This window comes from Cryptomeria japonica, chromosome 6, assembly GCF_030272615.1.
Source record: "Cryptomeria japonica chromosome 6, Sugi_1.0, whole genome shotgun sequence".
Classification (NCBI taxonomy): Eukaryota; Viridiplantae; Streptophyta; class Pinopsida; order Cupressales; family Cupressaceae; genus Cryptomeria; species Cryptomeria japonica.
Genome location: NC_081410.1, coordinates 592,016,827 through 592,032,841, shown reverse-complemented (window position 1 = coordinate 592,032,841; position 16,015 = coordinate 592,016,827).

Below are 16,015 nucleotides of genomic sequence, written 5' to 3'. Positions count from 1 at the left end.
TCATCTTATACTCTAAAAAATCTACAAAAGTAGGAGTTTGAGTTGAGAAAGTTAGTCTTCAAGTTAACAATTTGAGTAAACTTACGCATCCGTGAGTTTTTATCTAGAAGCAATTTAGCATTTCTCATTTAGCTTTAAATCATTTACATTGCATATCATAGTATCAGTTAGCTATCAGTTATCAGTCCATTCTTCACATGCCATCTTGGAAGCTACCGGTGCTTGTCTGAGAGCAAATCATTTGCAACCAGGAACAATGGAGTTAGGACACAATGAGACTTAAATCATGAAGGTAATAATATGGTTTTTATTTTAATATTCATTTCATGTAGTTTCATTGGTTGAGTTTGGATTTCCTGTAGCATTTCTTTTGTATTTTGTGAAACTAATATGCTGCAAGCAGTATTCTGAAGATGAAATTCAAGTTGGCACATTTTTGGCGCCCACCATGGGGCCCGAGCCTCGCATATATTTTTCTAATATCCTGTCTAGTTCTCGTAAACATAAGTTTAATGTATTTGTAATCCAGATTCACGCCTATGTGAATTTTGACAACACATTCATTTAATATATTAACGCTTTTGTCTTTCAGGTTAGCACATTTAATATTTAGGTTAGCGTTTTTGTTTGCAAATCAACGCATTTAATCCTCAGATTAGTGCTTTTGTCTGACAGGTTAATGCATGTGTCATTTAGGTTAGCGGGGTTGTCTGTGAATTCACTCATTTAGTCAGCAGAGCAACGCTTTCGTATTGCAGGTTCACACTTTTGTCACCTAGGTCAATGCTTTTGAGGTGGAAGACAACGCATTTGCTAGGATAACATTTTTATTCTCAGCTAACAAACTTTTTCTGCAGGTCCAAATGTCCAAGAACTGAAAATTTCAAACTACTAATATATCTGTGTGTAGGATTATTTTAAAGCAAATTTCATGCATTGCCTCACATAGTTAATTAGGAGTTTTATTTTGGAGAGTAACACATCATATCTTGCTCATTTAACTTAACTAAGGGGACAAATTGATAGCACACAACTTGCATTTTGAGTGACTTCTTTAAAGTAGTTGCACATAGGTTGTAGAAGGCTAAAATAAACTTGTGTTTTCCGTGCTTGATGAAGTAGTAGGTAAGTATGCTCTCACCCTCATACGGTGATCAAAAAACCAGACTTACTCTTTTTTTTTATGTGTAACCTTTAGAGGGTTTGCCTTCCCAAGCTGCCTTGAGGGGGTCAGTGAGAGGAGAACGACCCAAGTGGAAACAGATTAATACCGAGTCTTTCTGATCTACTCTAAATAAATCCTGTTTGTGATGAAATTCATAAACATGTGTTGATAAGTTCATACTGACACTATGTTTCCCCATAAACCCTATGGAGCGTAACCTCTATAGGTTGCAAACCTTCTGTATTTACAGAGCTGAAAGTGCCGCATGTATGGCCACATGATCAAAAGCCTTTACTAAAAATCACTTGTACTATTTGCCAAAATCTTTTTAATTGTTGTCGTAGGAGGTTGAACCTCTGAAGTGACTCGCACACATACAATTCTTAGTAGAGATAAAAAATTTGCCATGGGGAGTTTTCATGAAAACTGGTGCTTGGCTGCCCCGAAGAAGTGAGTGCCGAGGGTGGAGCCAATGGGGTCAAGCATCTAAATATCCACTCTGAATAACGTAGCCTTGGGGGAAACCCCATGTGAGATTCAACAACTATTGTCTTAGCCTGCCATAGGATTCGTGCTTGTTTGTGCATTTTGTTTTTCAAGCATTGTCTCTTCTATGTCTATAACGTGCTTAGAAAGGTAAAACAATGAAGAAAATCATCTAAAAATGAGAAAAAATATAAAAACTTGCTGGAAAAATTGAAAAATCCTTGTTACACAGTCAGAACAACGCTTTTGAGGCACATAACCGCACATCTATTATTCAAAACAATGCATTTGAACAATAGTACAATGCTTTTGTGTCATATGTTCACACATTTGATAAGTGGATTAGCGCTTTTAAACATGAAACCGCGCTTCTATAACATAGTTTTCCGTTTTTAGTGTCACAGAGCAATGCTTTCAAGCAACAAAGTAGCGCATTTGTCCCATAAGTTAGCACTTTTGACCAAAAAGTTAGCGCAAATGCTTTCTCGCATCCGAGACAGAGCATATCAGACCAAAATTTCAAAGTCAGTATCAAAAACACTTTTTGAGTAGAGTTGTCTTTAAAACTATCGCAGATCTTCAAACTAGCTCGATAATTGGGTTACCAATTCAACAGGCTATTTCTAAAAAAGTTTCCATAAGCATAAAATATTCAACAAGCTAGTGATTCAACCATCTTAAGTGCAAAAATCAACATCATTATCAATTTCTCATCAGGATATATCAAATGCTCTATCATGAAACTTGATCAATCCACCCTTTGTTCATTATCTTGGATATATCGTTCTTATTTTGAACCTAGATTTTATCAAAATCAGAATTGCACTCACATTGGAATCAAGCAAACTTGTAAACTATCATATGCTTATATGTCTTTTAAATATCGCCTTAAGAAAAGAAAACCCAGTTATAAAGCTACTCAGAAGAGGATAAGATTCTTGTATATCAATCGCAAGATCTTGTTAAAACATAGGGCATTCCTACACCGTTTTCATCACTATTTACATGGTCGTGGGACAAAATTTGATGAAGAAATTTTGCAAGGACGTATTGTTCAACAAAGAGACGCTTTATCACAACGAACCAACAACAGTGGTAAAATCAACAAAGCCTACCTTCCTAAACCAATAATCACCTATTGAGTTATTTTTAGAAGGTCAAAACTTGAGAAATTTTTCGAAGCAATCACATGCCACTTTGGACTAGAGCTCAATATGAGCAATTTAGAAAATAACAAAAACAAATGGAAGAAGATAATTCAATGTTCCAATCTTTTGAGTATACGACTGTTGATGAAAAAGCGATCAATAACACCAATAGAGACCTTGAGAAAGATTTCAAATTTGACAGACTAATGGAAAAGTTATTAGCAAAGCAAAAAGAAAAACATCTTTTAATGTTGGCAAAATCAGGAGCTAAATTGTCACAAGACTTTAACGTAGAAGGCTTGAAACAAGATGCAGAGACGAGTAATACTCAAAACACAGATGATCCAAATAATGAGGATATAAATAAAGAAATCCATGAGGAAACAAGGGGAGATAAAACAAGAAAAGATCATGATGATACAAGAAGAGAGCGTAGTGATAGAAGAACTTATGAAGATACAAGGAAAATCCATGTGGATAATCCTTTGTTAACTCTCGCTCAACAAATGCAAACCTTACAACAACAAATACAAGATATGCAGAATGAAACGAGTTCCAAGAAGTATTCGTTGGAAGATATCTGCCCATATCCTTTTAACAAAAGTTTAAATATGATACAATTTTCACAACATTGCAAAATCGCTGAATATGATAAATACGATGGGAGATCTGATCCTCAAGATCACATTAGGGAATTTTGTACCATGAGTATGAAATTTGCAAACGATGAAACTTACCTGATGCGTCTATTCCCTAGGAGTTTAAATGGACAATCGATGGAATTGTTCTCAAGACTACCATCTGGAATCAAATCTTTTGAAGAACTTGAGAATATATTTATTTCACAATACTCCTACAATGTAAGAAATGAGATAACAATGCTAGATTTATGCAATATTAAACAAAAAAATGGTGAATCTTTCATGATCTTCTTACAGCGATGGAAATGAATGTTTAATAGGTATCCAAGAGATGTATCTGATCAAGAGAAAATGGACATTCATTGACAACCTTATCAGTGAAATGAGTTACCGTCTAAAAATGCAATGTCCTCCTTTTTCCAAGATGATTGAAAATGGTCTAAAAATAGAAGACACAATGGTAAAGAAAGGAGAGCTAAAGCTTTACGATAATTCCTACAATAACAATCACAACAACAACAACAACAATAATAATGAAAAACCTAAATTCTGGTCAAAGAATAGGAATGTTACCAATGGAGGAAATGATGACAATAATGCTACAAAAAAACAACCAATCTTTAATCTATCAAGTCAAATCCCAAACAATAACAATCAAGAGAACATTAAATCCAAGTCTTTCTTCTCCAATCCTCGTAGGAAATTCACAAACATTGGAGAACCCTTGGAATTAGCTTTGAAAACTTTTCATGCGAATAAACTAATTACTTTACCTGAAGCAAGAAATTATGAACCACAAGTCAAACCTAATTGGTGGAATGACAACATTTTTGCAGTTACCATCGAAACTGTTGGCATTCTACACTCTAGTGAGAAATGATGGTGTTGTCATTGATGGCAACCTACAGGCAGCCACCCAAAATTCATCTTGTAAATCACCGGCAGGCACCAACATCGACAGACACTTAACCAACAATGACAAGAATGTATACCGACACCCCAACCGACAGGATTTTGTTTATTGTATTATAAATATCTTTTTGTAAAGCCAACAAGGCATATTGTAATAAGACTCATATATGTATGAGATCTTGTAAATCATTTTGAGATAGATAGATAGATGGACATATGATGGTAAAAGTGATGAGTGAATATTAAGGCAAATTTTGTATAAGGGTTTATGGTTATAGTATGAGCTTAAACCGGTACTGAACCTTGCATAACAGATGCTGAATTATAGCAGTACATTCATTGGATTCTCATAATCCATTTTGTAAGTAGGTGAGACTTCCTTTTGTAATTGAGAAGTGAGTTCTAGGCAGTTGGCCTTCTTGCATTTGCAGGCCCCTCTTGTAAGTAATATCCATTCATTGGCCAGTGAGTCAATATTGTGGGTCACAAATCCCACCGAGGTTTTTCCCACACCGGGTTTCCTCGTTAAACATCTTGTGTTATGGTGTGCTTTCTATGTTGTCTTTACTGTTCATATTTATACATTAATTCTTGTTTACCGGTACACTGTTTTGGAATGCAAAATACTTAATAAGGTTAAATATTCTGTTAACCGGTTAGATACTGATTCACCCCCCCCTCTCAGTATCTTTGAGACTATCATTAATCCTTACAATTGGTATCAGAGCCTGGTCCTCTATTTTCAAAAGTCTAATAGCTTGAGGAAGATTTTGACACCGGTACAGATGGAGAACTTAAGAAAGCAATTAGAAGGAGCTCTTGTGGACTATGATGTAGAGAAATTGAAGAATATCAAACTTGAAGATGATCTAAGGACTGCAAAGAAATTCATTCAAGGACTTCAGGAGAATCTCACTATTGCTAGAAATATGAGAAAAAAACTTCATGAGAAGATGCAGAGTAATGATGATGAAAAGGAAACTCTTAATGAGCTTGTAAGCAAAATGAGATAAGAAAACATGACTTTGAGGAATGAAATGCAAGACATGACTATGAGATTTTGTAAAGACATTGAAGACAGAAAGAAGAATGAAGATGACTTGAGTAGGAGACTCAATGATGCTGGAAATGAAAATCTAAGACTCAATCATGAAAATGATATGTTGAAGACATATTTGATTCACATGGAACATGACAAAACTGAACTTATGAGACAAAAGGCAATTCTAGAAAATGAGTTGGCTACTGCAAATCAACATAAAAAGAAATTCAAGAAAAGTTCAGAAGAACTTGATGGTATGCTGAAAAGTCAGAAACCTAATGGAGATACTAATGGACTTGGATTTGAAGTTGGAGAAAGTTCCGATACTGCAAACAATCATGATCACAGTAAACCGGTAAGAAAACCTAATGCCTACAAATTTAATGGGAAATGCTTTAACTGTAACAAGTATGGTCATAGAGAAAATCAGTGTAGATCTAGAAACAATCAGAACATTAATGCACCCATCGGTCAATGTTCCAAATGTAACAAAATTGGTCACAATTTAGAAAACTGCTGAATGAATGTAAGATATTATGTTTGTGGAAGATTTTGACACTTATCTAATCAATGCAGAACACAAACCGACATAGGCTATGGAAAGGCTATTCAGAAAAACAATGTGACTTGTTATGCTTGTAACAAGATTGGACATATTGCAAAATTTTGTAGAAGCAAGACTTCATCGACAAACAATAAAGGACCCAGTTTGAAAGACAAAGAGAAGGTTGATGAGGTAAAGCAAGAATTTTCAAGACAATGGATTAGAAAGACAGATCTGAATGTTGATGAGACTATTCCTTCACCGGTAGAACATAGTATTACCCCACCGACAGGAGACTCTTCATCCAACTAAAAAAGTAACCCTTGGGGGTATTGTAACAAGTTGAAAATCATGCAAGTTTACCCTCGGTTGATGGTGAGAAGATGGACTTCTTCTCTACCGGCAGACGTGTTAAGTTTCACTTAACCGACGAGCATTTATTGTGGTCGTTGGAGGAAAAGACATTATAAATCAGTAATTTTCCTTCTTTTTCAATTCTCCGAGCATTCAAACTTTCAGAGAGTGCGAAATCCGAGCGAAGGCATCCAAAGTGAAGAAGCGAAGCAAGTTCTTTCAAGCACTCAAACCATTATTAGGCAGATTAAGGTATTTATCAATGGCTTCCTCCTCTGCTCTGGAATTTATTGCAAACCTTACTGTTGTAGAAGTTGTGAAACACCCTAGACCCGTTTTTAAGATCATTCCCGAGATAGCGAAACAAGATGATTCCTTAGGTGCTTTTTCAAAAATTTCAAAAGGTGTTGCATATGCTGAAGACCCTAGAATCTATATTCATTGAAATATTGAGGAATTAGGTTTGGAGGAAATATTGAAAATGTTTAAAACTGTTATCTGTGATGAAAGTGGAAATGTGAAACCCGAACACAAGGTAATTGAAACTTTAGGTTTTTTGTAAATCTTGGACATCCATGATTTTCCTAAGGAGGTAGTAAGGATTGTCCTTAGCAGAGTTCATGGAGAATTCTTTTGGCTAGATTCTGTTTGTAAAATCACCAGAGAAGCAGTTAGGGCAGTGACTGGTTTACCCTCCACTGGTAGCAGGTCAGATAAGACTAAGAAGGTTTCTAATAACATAGTGATGACATTAATAGGAGAAACCGATGATAGTAGATCCCTGAGAGTGAATGATGTTAAGGATGAGAATGTCAGGTTCATAAGCATGATCCTAGGTTACAAAAACACACATGCAAACCAACTCAACTCTATTTCCAGTCTTTGTATTAAAAGTGCACATGACATGGTCAACAATGATGCAACAATAGATGTATGTGAGTGGTTAAAAGATGAGTTGATAGATAATCTGAAAAAGATCAAAGGTGATAAGAAATGTACTTTTCGTTTTGGCAATCTTCTGGTATGTCTGATGTTGTATCTCACAAAAGAGGTTCCCGGTATTGGTAAGAAAGACTTTGGTTATGATATATCGGTAGGCAAACAACTGTTAGAAATCTTTACCGGTATGGGCACTGATAAGGATAACAATATAACAGAGTACTTCAAAACATTCAAAGCAAAAATGAAAACAAGAGAGAGATTACCACAAAGTATTGTAGACAAGTATGAAAAAGAAATATGTTTTGTAATTAAAAAGGATGAGATCTGGATGGAGGCAGTTCTTCCTAGAACTGTATGGGTAACATAAATGGAATATGAGGCAGATGTAAACATCATTGAAACTTATGCCAAATCTTTATTAGAAGCCCCTAGAGAACCAGAAGAAAGAGTTTTTGGAAATGCACAAACAATAGAAAGTGATGTACAAACATTGAAACAAAGAAAGAGAAGAGAAAAATACATAAGGATTGCATCTAAAAAAGTTAAGGAAATAAAAGAAAAAGTCATGAGCATAACTGGAATAAAGGAAAGTGACTTAGAAGGATTACAACTAGAGGCACATCTCTCATCGGTTGGTACATCCTCTGACAGTGAAATTCCTGCTGAATTTAAATGAGTTGATAGGAAGAGAAAACCCTCACCGGTACCCTCTCCTCCTCCCAAGAAAACAAGAACACCAAGGCAAAAGAAACAGGCAGTGAGACCACCGACAAAGAAGTTGACACCAAAGAAGAAAAAGCAACAAGAAGTTATACCACCATTGGATAACTTATTGAGTGAAATAACTGATGAAGGAAACTTAGCTAATGTTAGCAAAATGTACAATACATTCACTAGTGAAGAGAAATAAAGTATTGAGAACAACATTATTTTACATCTTGATATATACGAGAAAGTATTAATTGAAGTTGTAGATGATTTGCCTAGTGAATTGTACATGAGGTTAGATGCAAAAAGAATTGCAGTCATGGAACTTGACAAGAAACTAAAAATTGAAAAACTACTAGCTGTACATCCAGTCAACTCTGTAGAATAAATTGATGAATTAATTAGTGAAGCTAATAGATTAGTTTTTGCAAGTGGACACCGACATGTGAGCCTAATGGCTGGTAGGGTAAATGAAATTGCAGAAGAAACAATAGACAAATGAGATATTTTCTTTGTTGAGAAGGAAAAAAAGGAAGAGCTGAACAGACCAAAGAAAACTTTCAAAGTTTATCAAAAGGACAGAGATAAAGGGAAAGGTAAAGTAGGTGGATTACCCAACATTAAAGTAACTGACAACCTACCACCACCTTTGGTTACTCCATCGGTATAGACTGATAGCACACCGACTACTGAGAATGTGGATACACCACATGAGGATATCAACCCCGAGTCAGAAATTTTGTACACTATGAATATTGACACTCAGGAAGTAAACATTGTAGTTGATAAGGAGAAAACAGAGGAAAAGAAAAATGATGTTGCTACTGAGCAACCGACAGATAATATTGAGGTTGGAACACCAACAAATAATATTGGGATTGAGACACAAGCAGAGCAAGCTGAGCATTCAGTGGAAACATTGGACAATGGAATGGTTACTGATAATATTGATGCAAGCACTGAGAAACCTGCAGAGACAGTTGTAGACACCTAAAGTTGTCCTGTCCTGTCTAATTAAATAAATATCTTTATTTATTTAATTATTTGAGCCTAATTAAATAAATATCTCTATTTATTTAATTATTTGAGCCTAATTCTTCTATTAATTGAATAAATTTTTATTTATTTAATTAATTCATTTATCCTCTTCTAGCCTTATTTCTCGTTTAAATAAATACATTTATTTATTTAAATTATCATTTTCTTAAATTAAATAAATATCTTATTTATTTAATTGATCCCACTTCCTCTATTAATTAAATAAATCTTTATTTATTTAATTAATTCATTAGCCTTTTCTACCTATGACACATATCATTCATCTCTTAATTCCTACACTACCTACCCTCTTATTATTTTCTTATTTCTTCTACTTACCCTCTAATCATGGCCGACCATTTATCTTTTACACCTCTCAATCTTATCCTTCCATTTCTTATAGTGTCTTTTATATAAGGAGATGCTTCCTCCATTATCAACCCCTGACTACTCTACGCTTTCAAACTTTCACATGCGATCAAGCCTACTTGCAACCACATTTCCGTTCTTTGTTGAGCTCTCATGCACATATAAAATCTGAGAGCAAATATATCCAACAAGATCAATGGAGATAAGAAGAATGAAGATTCAAAGCCTATTGGACATGTGATGGTATAATCTTTGTGATTTCATTTGATTTGCATTGTTTTAGTTAATCTTCATATGTTATGGTGGATCTTTGTTGTTGTTAGGCTAGGGTTTTGTGGTTGAGTTCATTTAGTCTTTCAATATTGTTATTTCCATTTTCACCATAAACATTTTGGCACGCCCCGTGGGACATGAATTTTTGTTAGATATCTGTTCTTTGTGATTTTAATTTTGATGCAAAATATTTCCTTAAAAACCAGATCTTTAAAAATTAGGGTTTTTCATTATTTTGATCAGATCTCACAAATGGCTTTCAATTTTGGCATCAAATTTTGTTTGCAGGTCAAGAACATTATCCGAGGTGCTCAATAAAAAAATTATATTTTTTGGAGCATATTTGAAATTTCTATGAATTGTTTTATGTATTTTCATAAAAAAATAGTTTTGAGAGCAAATTAGCGAATTTTTTAGATTTTCTTATATTTTTTGAAAGCTCTCTGATTTATACATAGGCTCTGTTCTTTGTAAGTTTAAGTTTGATGCAAAATATTTCCTCAAAAATTGGATCTTTAAACATTAGGGTTTTGCATTATTATGCTCATATCTCACAATCTGCTTGTAATTTTTGCAGGAATTTTTTTATGTAGGCTTGAAAGACTATCAAGAGTGTCCAGTATAAATTTCCGATTTTTTGGATTAATTTTGCATTTTATATAATTTTTTTTTTTTTTGAGCAAATTAGCAAATGTTTTGGATTTTCTTACATTTTTGAAAATTTCTTGAAATTTTACAGGTGTTCTTTTTTTATGATTAATCAGATCTTTGAATTGGTCAAAAAAGCGCATTGTTGAAGGTCCCTATTTCACAAAGTTTTTTGGATCTAAAATTTACCTAACTTGTGTGCTTGTAGGAGGGGTATTATTGCAAAACTACTAACAAATCTTTGTTGCAGAATTTTGTAAGGGTTTTTGATCTTTATTGTGTGCCTTGTTTTCATAGATTACCAAACACTTCAATTGGTGCACTAAAATTGAACCAGTGTCTTTTGTGTCTTGAGCAATAGGCTCTTTTTGTTTAATCTCTAGAGGGTCTATCTCCCTGTGTGGTCATTAGGACTACTAGTGACAAGAGAACGACCCAAGTGGTAGCAAGGAAAATCCATTCTCTTCCGAACCACTATAAATAACTGTATCCATGGTGAAAGCCATGGGTAACGTGTGCTGATTAGTTTATACCGACACTATGTCTCCCCATAAACCCGTTTGATCAAATTTATTTGATCAGTTGCAGGGCGTAACCTCTACCGGTTGAGAGCCTTCTGTATTTACAGAGATGAAAGTGCCGCATGTATGGCCACACGAGCAGATGCCCTTACTAGCACCTTTTTGTTTTAGAAAGCCAAAATCCTTTTAGTTGTTGGGTCAGGAGGTCGGACCTCTAGAATGACCCACACACATACGGTTCTTAGTAGAGATATAAAGTTCGCCACGGGGAGTTTTCATGGGGACTGATGCTTGGTTGCCCCGGAGAAGTGAGTGTCGAGGGTGGAGCCAGTGGGGTCAAGCATCTAAGTATCCGTTCTGAATAGTGTAGCCTCAAGGGAAACCCCATGTGGGATCAACAACTATTGTCTTGGCCAACCATAAGAATTGTGCTTGTCTTATTTTGAACAATCAAACATTCAAGACCAAATATCAAAACATTGTGTCTTTGGTGTCTTCAAGTGTATGCAAAACATTTTTACATTAAACAACACACTTTCTTTGGAGTCATTTTTTAGTGTAAACACTTGCAAACATTGAGTCTTCATCAACATTGTGTCCTCTTGTCATGAAAAAATAGTCAAAAATCCAGACTTGGTCACAACAAGTAACTTCACTCATTGGAAAAATTGCACTTAATTTTTGGAAACACGTCTGTGTTTGATAGAATCACATCTGTGTCATCTAGCCGCGTCCGTGAAGGGCAGAAACGCGTCTGTGTTTTCTTAAGCAACATTACATTTACAAAATATTAGAAACACGTCTGTGTCTGACAAAACCACGTCTGCGTCATTTAATCACGTCTATGAAGTATACAGGCACGTCTGTGTTCAAAATGAGAAAACTTTATAGCCCAGCCAACAAGAACAGTCAGTTTCAGACTTATTGAGCTTCCTAGGTTATCTCTTCGGGTTTTCATCTAGCATTCAACCTATCTTTGGGTCTCACAAAGTTCATCATTGCTTTACACCTTACATTACATTCACATTTGTCTAAACTTGAGTCAAAATGTCACTTTGCTTGTCCTCATCTTGCTTTGTCAACACACTACATACAACAACATTTCTCTAAGTGGTCCCTCATCAAGGTCTATCACCTTTGGGTCTCATTTGGTCTTACTTAGAGTCAAGATCAACTTACCTCATGAAGAGAAACTATCATCTCTTTGGAAGCCACACCTACTCTACTACATATATACTTGGTTTTACACTTTGGACATTGCAAGTACACTTCATATTCATTTACATTCCATCCAACTCGTGGTCTTTCATACTCTTTTCCATTTTCATCTAGTCTCACACATCTTGGTCAAGACCTAGTTCATGGTTGAAACCCATTCCCACAAATCTAGGAGAGAAGCTAAAGAGGCTCAAGAGTTCGCAAACATGAGTTCCTATGAGTATGACAACAATGTCTTTTTCAATTCTGATCATACCACATTACCTAACATGGATGCCTATAGAAACATTCCAAATGTTGAGAACATGGACACTACAAACAACAATGATACACACAATGACAATATGGATAAATTTTTCGTACATTCAGCAGAAGTGGAAGACTCCATTATGGATCCATGTTTTGATCGATTAGTTGAGGAAATAATGAGGAGAGATAGACAATACTTCTTACAAGTGATGACACAAAGTGGAGCCAAGATTCCTCATGATTTTGACATGTCTCAAATAATGGAAAATCGACCTTTGCAACAACCTCACCTCAACATGGATCAAAGGAGGCCTAATAGTGGAGGCAATAGAGGCCCACATATGGTACCTAAATCACCATCATCTTTGTTTCAAATACCTAAGGTCCCATACACACATGATCAAGCATATGATACTCACTTTCACAAACCATTATGGAAGTCTTATACAAAAAAATATACTCAATCACATGCCAATGCTAAGGACCAACCACCAAAGCAATTGGATATCCAAAGGCATGATCAAAATTTGGACATAAGGAAACCCCACATCAAATTTGGGGGCAACACACTATAACAAACTCATGGCATGCCTGTAGAGTATGGTATACATGGACAAAGTAGATATTCCGCTCCTCATCATGACTCTATCCGAAGGGGTCCATATACACAACATCACTATAGACCTCCTCCATATGAACATGTGTATGATAAATACCATCCATATATGCAACATTCTCCTCCTCCATCCAGTGGTTCAGACATGGGATATGGTCCAAGAAATCGGTCTCCACCTAAGAACAATTTGGAACAACAAATCAAGGACTTACAAAAGAAAATGGAGGACATAAATACACCAAAGCCAACTTACACAATGAGAGACATATGTCCCTATCCATTTGACAAAAGCATTCCAATGCCTCCATTTCCTACACACTTTGTGACACCTAAGTTCGATAAGTACAGAGGAAAATGAGACCCTAAGGCACATATAAGACAGTTTTTTACAGCTTGCATTGAGGTAGCAACATAAGAGACATATTTGGTGAGATTATTCCCACAAAGCTTAGCTGATCAAGCTATGGAATGGTTTTCCCAACTCCCACCTGGAATTAAGTCATGGGGTGACTTAGCAGAGGCATTTATCCAACATTTCTCATACAACATAGAGACAGACATATCAGTCGCTACCTTGTGCAACACCAAACAAAGGGATGGAGAGTCTTTTTCATCATTTTTACAAAGATGGAGGAATCTAGCTAGCAGATGTTGTTGTGAAATTCCACAGAAACAAATGGTATAGATGTTCACCCAGAATGTTAACAAAGACATTGGTTATGACTTGAGAAAAGCTTGTTTGTCCGCCTTCAAGGACGCCATTGAGAAAGGCTTAGCAACAAAGAAGGTCCTAATTGAGCAAGGAGTAATTAAGATATTCAAAGAAAACAAAGAAGACTTTAAAGAAAAAGACAAGATTTTGGAATAAAAATAAGGACACAATCAATGATGGTGTGGTTGATGCCAATACAGTACGACCCAAAATTGTTTTTTTTGGATCAAGCTCTACAAACAATCAAGTGAATACTCAAATAACTTCCAAATCACGAAGGAAGTACACCCCATTGGGAGAACCACTTGAGTTAGCATTCAAGAAGCTAGTAGCAAACAAGATAATAACAATTCCAGATATGCCTCCATATGAGCCAAAGGTCAAACCAAATTAGTGGAATGACGATGAATATTGTGAATATCACAAAAACAAGGGCCATAAAATAGGAAATTATCATCGACTGAAGAACATCATACAAGATCTCATTGATAGAGGTGACATTGAGATCGAGGGACACTCATCCAATCAAGAACATGAAATGTTTAAAGAACCATTCCCAAAACATGATAAGGAAAAAGCTAAAGCCACAGAGGACCAAACCAACTATACCAGAGCATCTTATAACTATGATTCAACTGTCAATCACATTTTGATGGATACTTACGTCTCTACCATTATCATCAGAACAAAACACCTAAGAATTCTGCCCAAAGACCCAAGATTGTCCTAAAATGCATTGGATCTTCTTTCGAACCTACCTCTGAATGCAATGTTACAACTCGTCGAGGTAAATTCACCTTACAAGGTGCTCCAGCTAAAAACACCGCTTCCTCATCAACCAAACCTGAATATAACCTTGTAGAACAGTTAGGGAAGACACCTGCACTTATCTCCATCCTTGAAATTTTAAGTATATCCCCCACACATAAAGCTATTCTTGACAAAATTTTGAGAGACACTTCTGTCCCTATTGATTTGAACGTGGACCAATTTCAAGCCATGGTGGGATACCTTTCCATTCCACACTCCCTTACATTCACAGAAGTTGACGATGCCTCCGTGAGTCAACCACATAATGCACCTTTACACATTGAAGCCTTCCTACACAAACATCGAATAAAATGAGTCCTGATAGATGGAGGAGCAGGTCTAAACATTTGTAGATTGAGCACTATTAAACAATTGGGATATTCAGACAAAGCTGTGAATGCTACAAACAAAATTACCATCAAAGCATATGATGATGAAGAGCGTTCATCCAAAGGCACAATCACCTTACCTCTCAGAGTTGGACATGTTACAAAGGATGTGCTTTGTCAAGTTCTTGACCTGGATCTCACATACAATATATTGCTAGGATGTCCTTGGATTCATGAAATGAGGGCAATCCCATCTTCATACCACCAATGCATTAAGTTTCCTCACAATGGAGTTGAAATAAAAGTTAATGTTGATCCTAATCCATTTATATACTGTAATAACTTGAGACCAAAAATTGAGACGATCATTCCAAGTAATAGGGAAGCTGTCTCTTCTTCTACATACATTGATCCTGAATCATTAAAACCTTCAACATCAAAACAAGGTGAGCTTAAAGGGAAATATTAGGACAAAGGCATGGGTGAATACACTTTGAATCAAACCATGTGCTTACAACAAGTTATGAGTTCACCAAAAGAATATGGATGACCACATCCTACTAAATGGGTATCTATCATTACACTCAGGTGGGATCCTACTATCTTCCAAAAGTGGGGTGAAATGGAAGAAGAAGATTTATACAAAATGATTTACAAAGACCCTGAAAATGGTACACAAGATCACATCAGCATACCATGTGAAAAATATGGCAAAGGATTCAAGATCCTACAAAAGTTTGGGTATGATGGTAAAAGTCCTCTTGGCTTAAGAAAGGAAGGTATCATTCAACCTTTGCAACCAGAATTGAAATTTAAAAAGGAGCACTCGAAAGGACTTGGTTTCATGTCTTCTAGGGTAAATACTCAAAAGACAGAAAAAACATTACAAATCAAAGCTGCCAAAAATCAACAAGAGAACTGCTATTCCAAAGACTCCAATGAATGGGAATGGGGTTCAGACAAATCCTCCAATGACTATGAACTCACCGAGACATTCAGAGAACCAGGTGAACCCACAGAAGAGGAGGAATTTTATAGAAAATTTAAAGTTGGTTAGGAAACAACCCCTGAGGATCCCACACAATCTTTGCCTCTAGGTTCTAGGTCGAAACCACAAAGAATGAGGACACCCGTCCCAGAATGTGCTACTAGTGATGACAATTTGGATTCGTTCACAATCAAGATAGATGAGGAGACTGCTAATGATGACCTCGATAATTACCTTGACATACCTGAATATAACTGCATCTTCACCCTTAGTCCCGCTGACTTTGAAAACATTGAAGGCCT